This window comes from Crocodylus siamensis, chromosome 1, assembly GCF_052110815.1.
Source record: "Crocodylus siamensis isolate JL-2025a chromosome 1, ASM5211081v1, whole genome shotgun sequence".
Lineage (NCBI taxonomy): Eukaryota > Metazoa > Chordata > Crocodylia > Crocodylidae > Crocodylus > Crocodylus siamensis.
The window spans coordinates 362,644,628-362,650,627 of record NC_143395.1 but is presented as its reverse complement, the minus strand read 5'-3'; the positions used below and the strand labels follow the sequence as shown (position 1 = coordinate 362,650,627).

The following is a 6,000-nucleotide window of genomic DNA, read 5'->3' as shown; positions in this document are numbered from 1 at the left end:
AGAATTACTTTCAGGATCTCGAGTTTAGGGAGCATTTATTAACTAAGGCTGGATCCTGCAAACACTTGTATGTGTGCAAAACTGAAAACATGACTGGTTCATTCCTTGCAGTTGACATTAGTGGGAGCACTCATATTGAAGTATTTACTTTAGGTATAGTATAATACAGTAAAAGCTCTGTAATACTCTAGTGAAAGAAACTCCACAGAAAAGAGAAAATTTAAATTAAAAGTCCAATATCTTTCTATCACTAGAAATGAAGGGTATGAGACATATCTAATATATAGTTTTAATTCTTTTTAAAAATTTTTTTTTTTCCTTCGCCAAAATTATCCTCACTTAAAGGTATGCTAAGGCACGTTGTCAGCTGCTATACAAATTACACAATGGCATTGCCTTCTCCACCAGGAAAATAATATTTAAACAAAAATCTTGAGAGTGGCATAGGACAGTATACCACAGCTTAAGGCAGGGAAGTTCACTTTTCTAATTGAAACTGGAGGATAAATTTAGAGCAGCATATACCTTCTGCCTAAGTTGGAATTCAGCCACAAAAATAGCATTAACCCCTCTGCTCACAGAAGGCCAAGGAAGTCTCAATAATAAATAATGTTTGGCTCTCTAAGAGCCCTTTTCTTCTCTGGCTCATTACATCCAGGCATTTTTGCAGAAGGGTAAGGGAAGTGCAGAAAAGCAATGTGAATAAGCCCAAGGTCACACAGTGGGTCACTGGCAGCCTGGGGGAATAGAAGGCAAAGTGGTCTGGATAAAGGGCAGGGCTCTACCCACTGGATTATACTGCCATAAACAATCAGGACCTGCTGTGGATTTCATGTCCCATTTGAAAACAGCTCCTCCAGCAGGAGCGCTTGAATGCTGGATTAGCATAGTTTGAAATCAGAGAGAACTCTAAGGTTGGAGTCCACAGTGATTCTCTACCTTTTTTTAGACTTAAGGCACCCCCTGATGGACTCAAAGCACCCTCTGGAAATGCCAGCTCTTTGTTTTGTCTCCTGTTTTTTTGCCTACAGAAAAATTATAGAGCAGTTTTTTGGTTGCAAAGAACTCTGAAGGACCACCGTGAGGATTCCCATTCAAAATCTCCGGATGTATCTTGCAGATTGTGTCTGGCACACCTCACACCCCTAACACTGTGCAGCACCCTTGCAAGGAACCTGGGGCTCTCTGGCTGAGAAGCCCTGCCCTGAGCTTCCTTCCTGCACTTTGGAGGAAGCCAGCAGGAATTGGGTGCAGTTTGGCAAACTGAGCAACACACCACAGGGCTCACGGGAGGCCTGGGGCTCCCCCTTGAACTAAGCAGAAGGCTGTTAATTGGGGGGTGGGGGAGGAGAGGGCGCTCTGTGGGGAACCTCTCTCAGCTGCGTGTAGCACTCCCTGCAGCCTTTGGGTGGCTCCCAGTGCCAGGGAACCCACCCCCACACCCTGCAGGGCCCTGTGTGCTTGGGGCTGGGTGGCCCGAATTCAAGACAGAACGCTGGGCTGGGTGCTCAATCCTCTGTGTGCGTGTGCGTGCACATATGTGGCATGTGTACATGGTTTGCATGTATACATGCATGTGTGTTGTGTGTGCATGCGCATGTCGTATGCGTGCATGTTGTGTGGGTATGCATGGGTGTTGTGTGGGTGCACGTGTGTAACGTGCAAGCACGTGTGTTGAGTGGGTGCATAAGTGTGTGGCTTGTGTCCACACTGTGCATGCACACGCATGTGCATGTTGTGTGTGGGTGCACACGTGTGGTGTGTGTGCATGCGTGTGGTTTGTGCATGTTCCATATGGACGTGCACACGCGTGTAGCATATACACGCACGGGCATGTGCAACCACACGCATGTGGGGTGGGTGTCCCCTCACACGCTCGGCACGCATGTGGGGTGGGTGTCCCCTCACAAGTGTTGTGCACGTGCGCGTGCATGCTGTGTGAGCACGCGCGCGTGTTGTGGAGGGTGTGGTGTGTGTACCCCCGGCGACCCCCGCCCCTCCCAAGGTCGCGGGGGCCGCAACTCGCCGGGGCCCCCTCCCTTCCCGTCCCCGCCGGGCCGCGCACCTGCTCTCGCCGCTCGCCTCCGCCTTTCCCCGGGAGGGAGAATTTTCCCTCGGTCCCTTGCAGCAGCAGCGGCAGCAGCCCTTGCACGCGCGCGCACGCACACACACACACCCCGACACCGACACACGCACGTTGTGGATCCGAGGCGGCCGTGTCTCCGCGCCACCCCCGGCTCCAGCTGCAGCCGCCGCCTCGCACAGGCTTTCCGCCGCCACGGGGCGTCCTCTGTCTGCAGCATCTCCGGCGCGGTCGCCACCGCGCTCCGCCCGGGACAGGGGGGGCTCGCAAGCGCCGCGCCGCGCCCCGGCCCGGCCAGGCCAGGCGGCGGCCGCTGCTGTTGCTGGCGGCTGGGCACCGGCGGCAGGTAGGCGCCAGCATCTGGGCTGCGTCCCAACCCCGCTCCCCGCGCGCGGCTGCGGCAGCCCCGGGCTGCGCTCGCCCGGCCCCGAGCGGCGGCGGGTCTCGAACCCGCGGCGGCCCATTCATTCCGCCCGCCCGGCCCCGCGCCGGGCACCTGGGCCCGTGGGGCGGGCACGGGGGCTCCCTCGCGCTGATTGGCTGCGGGGGGCGCCGAGAGTTTGTCTGCCGGCCCCAGCGCCCGGCAGGCACCCCGGGGGGGTGGCTCGGCCGGGGCACGGCGCTGGTCCAGCCCCTGCCGCCCTTCCCCCCCCGGGCGCTGGGTGGGCTGCTCCCACCGGGCTGCCCTGAGGGACCTTGTTGGGTGGCGGCCCCCCCGCAGGAGCCAGAGGACTCTCACCTGTAGGCTCCTGGCTGGGGGGAGGGGATAGCCCCATGGAGAAGTAGGTGGGTGGGTGCACTCAGACTCACAGAAGTAGGGGAGGGGGTGTGTGCGTAGACTCAGATTCAGAGAAGTAGGTGAGTTTTGTATGTATCTGTGTGTGTAGACTCAGACTCGTAGAGAAGTAGGTGGGTTTTTTGTGTGTGTGTAGACTCAGAAGTAGGTGGGTTTTGCATGTGTATGTGTGTGCACTCAGACTCAGAGAAGTAGGTGAGTTGTGTGTGTGTGTGTGTGTGTGTGTGGTGGGGACTACATCTTATCCTGCCAAGGCAAGAGACTTGATGGTAAGTGTGATACCTGCCTCCGGTTGCTCCTGGCTGTGAGGGTGGTTTGCTGTGGCGTGTGTGGCACGGAGAGAGCCAACTTGCCTCTGGCACGCTCGCTCTTTCTTTCAAACCCTCTGAGAGTTGCATCTTGCAAGGGGACACAGAGGTGACTTGTCTCCGGGCCAGAGGAAGGAAGGAGCTCTGCGGTCATCCCAGTGAGCAGTGTGTTTTATGTATCACTTGCCTTGCTCCCTAAGTTCTGCCAGGACGTCATGGCTTTGATGCCTGTTGTGGAAGGTATATTACTTGTTTTCTCTCCAATTTGAAAGGCAACGGGGGTGGGGAGCGGGGGGGGAGAGGGTAGGGAGGGGGGTGAGTCCAGGGTTTCGGAGATGACAGGTTGAAAGGAGTTTGAAATAGCACTTGTGGTGCCCAGTGTGAAATTCCAGGTACACGGGAAAGAATAGCGACTGCCCCACAGGCTTGGGCTTTATTTCAAATCTTTTTTTTGTGGTGGCATCCTTTCGTACATATGCTCTTCTGTCTCCGGGTCTAAGTATCTTGCCTTTTGCTGCTAGAGTCTGATGCCGTTGTCTTCTTGGAGATGTCGTCACAGGTCTCCAAATTGTCTGGTTTTAATAATCTTCTAATCCTTTGTTTTAGGAAGCGTTGTCAGTGTAAGACACGTGTGGAATTCTTGGTTGTCTCTGCAGCTTTCATGTCTGCTCTCTTGCAGTTTGTATTTTTACACTGAACAGAGGAGCATATTACTTAGACTTTTCTGTCTCTCCCAGGGAGCAGAAATGATTAAGTAAATAAACTGAGATCCAAAAATAACTACAGTATGAATAACACCTACCCGGCTCTAATCTGAGTGTTGCATGCTTTGCTTGTAGCACACATTCTGTTATGTATAGCATGTATGGAACTTACTGTATACAATAACTCTAAAGTAGTAAATGAAATCTTGTACCACTAGAAAGCGGGGTATATTATGTTCTTTGACAAGTTAGGGGAAACTGTCGATATTGTGGCAGAATGATTTTGCACATGTGTATGTATGTGCTGGTAGAGTACTCAAGTCCATTTGTTGTCAGGATAGTTTGTTTTCATTGTCCTGGGGTATTTCCACCCTTTCTCTTAAATTGCTTTAGCAAGATTTCTATAGACTATTATTCTTCCCCCTCTTTCCTCCCTGTACATATTTGACTCTTTCATCTTTGTATTTTAAATGATAAATTTATAAAAACAAAAATACCTTCTCCATTTAAATTTTCAAAGGCATTATTACAAGGCAAACTGGGCAATAGATCACAAAATCAGACAATAGTATTTTGTTCCCTAGCAACCACCCACTGTGAATAGAAAACAAAACGATAGAGGATGCTTCTACATCATGACAGCCATACATTGAAACCCTAAAGCAGATGAGGAACTACCAAGTATGAAGTGAGGCTTGCTCCTGTTTGGTTTATTTTAATTTCCCTTTAAAATATTTCACTCTTGTGAGCATGGGGTTTGTGGGTTGCAGTGAAACGGTTACAATTTCATGTGCTCCTCATAGCTCGATGTTTCTTTCTTTTAGAGTAAGATGACATGCGATTAATAATATTTGTAGAGCTTTGATAAATAATAACAGTTCAAAATATTTATCTTTTAAAAAAGAAGTGATTACTGGGCCTGTGAGAACCTGTTTTTCTGTTTATCACTGACTCTAACTATTATGCGGTATTTATTGGAAATTACTCTTTTTCATTGTTGTATCTTCAGTATGTTATATTTATAAGAACTTAAAACAATTTTTGGCATTCATAGAAATGGTAAGTAAAACCTAGGGTTTTGCTCTGCTTAGCTGAAATTCTTGTGGCCCAACCTGCTCCTGTTGAAATAAATGGAAAAACCTGCTACAGTGGGAGCAGGACTAGTTTCTTAATTATTAATCTTTTAAAGTTATCTTGATAATGCAGTAATTTTCCTAGTTTGCGTTTCTCGGCACTGAAATGAAATCTTGACGTTGGACCATATTTTAATCTTGGATGCATTACATGTACTGCCATCTATCTGAAAAAATCCATTAGTGCATGCTGTGGACATAAACCCTGGATCTGTAGTTACTGCCTATCAGTTTTCAGCTTTTATTTTAGCAGGCTTTGGTTCTCAAAATTCTGGCAGTGATATTTTACTGTGGTGGAAAAAAGGAAATGTATGGTAACATGTTTAACGGGCTGAGGTACTTTTGGATTATCCTTTTTAACAAGTTCTTATTTTTTCCCCTGTGTAGTAGAAAGTTACAAAAATTGTGTATGTGTCAGTCTTTAGTATCATAAATAGAAGATATTTTGTAATTGGTTATCAAGCTGATAGATCACTTTCACATTTGAGATTAGGGAAATATAGATGTTTGATACATTCAGTAGAATTAAAAGATCTTGTATGTATTTGTAAACTATGAAATCAGAAGGAAATTTAATTTGGGACAGCAGTATATTTACCATCCATGCATTATTAAACAATGACATTGTTTGGCATGGGTACTGGATTCCCTGAGTGGCTCCTTGGGATTCACAACATTATTTTTAAAATCGAATATGCTGTTATGTATTACTTATTTATAATATGAAGGTGTGTCTAATTCATTGTAAACAGTAAGATTTTGTAGTGTTATAACATGCATACAATTTGAATAAACATGGTTGAAGTTGAGTGGTCAGAGAATATTATAATTCTGTCAAGTACCAGTGAGTAGCTGTTTTCTTATACATATTTCAAAACATGTATTTTAGTAGCATAGTAAGTATACACAATTTACTTTTATAACAAAGCATTTGAGCTTTGGTAGCCCTTGCGAGTTTAAAGGAAATAGCAATTTT

The 6,000-nt window shown here is 47.4% G+C and overlaps 1 protein-coding gene across 8 annotated transcripts in view; it reads left to right on the top strand.

Moving 5' to 3' along the window:
• Nucleotides 1-2,117: 2,117 nt before the first annotated feature.
• Nucleotides 2,118-6,000, top strand: part of ENOX1 (ecto-NOX disulfide-thiol exchanger 1) — a 536,440-nt gene continuing 532,557 nt past the window's right edge. For 4 of the 8 annotated variants that reach the window (XM_090025275.1, XM_090025301.1, XM_090025231.1 and 1 more), the window contains exon 1: nucleotides 2,120-2,429. The gene's annotated coding sequence lies outside the window, so the exon portion shown is untranslated. The other 4 variants (XR_016438859.1, XM_090025310.1, XM_090025239.1 and 1 more) reach the window with 3 other exon arrangements.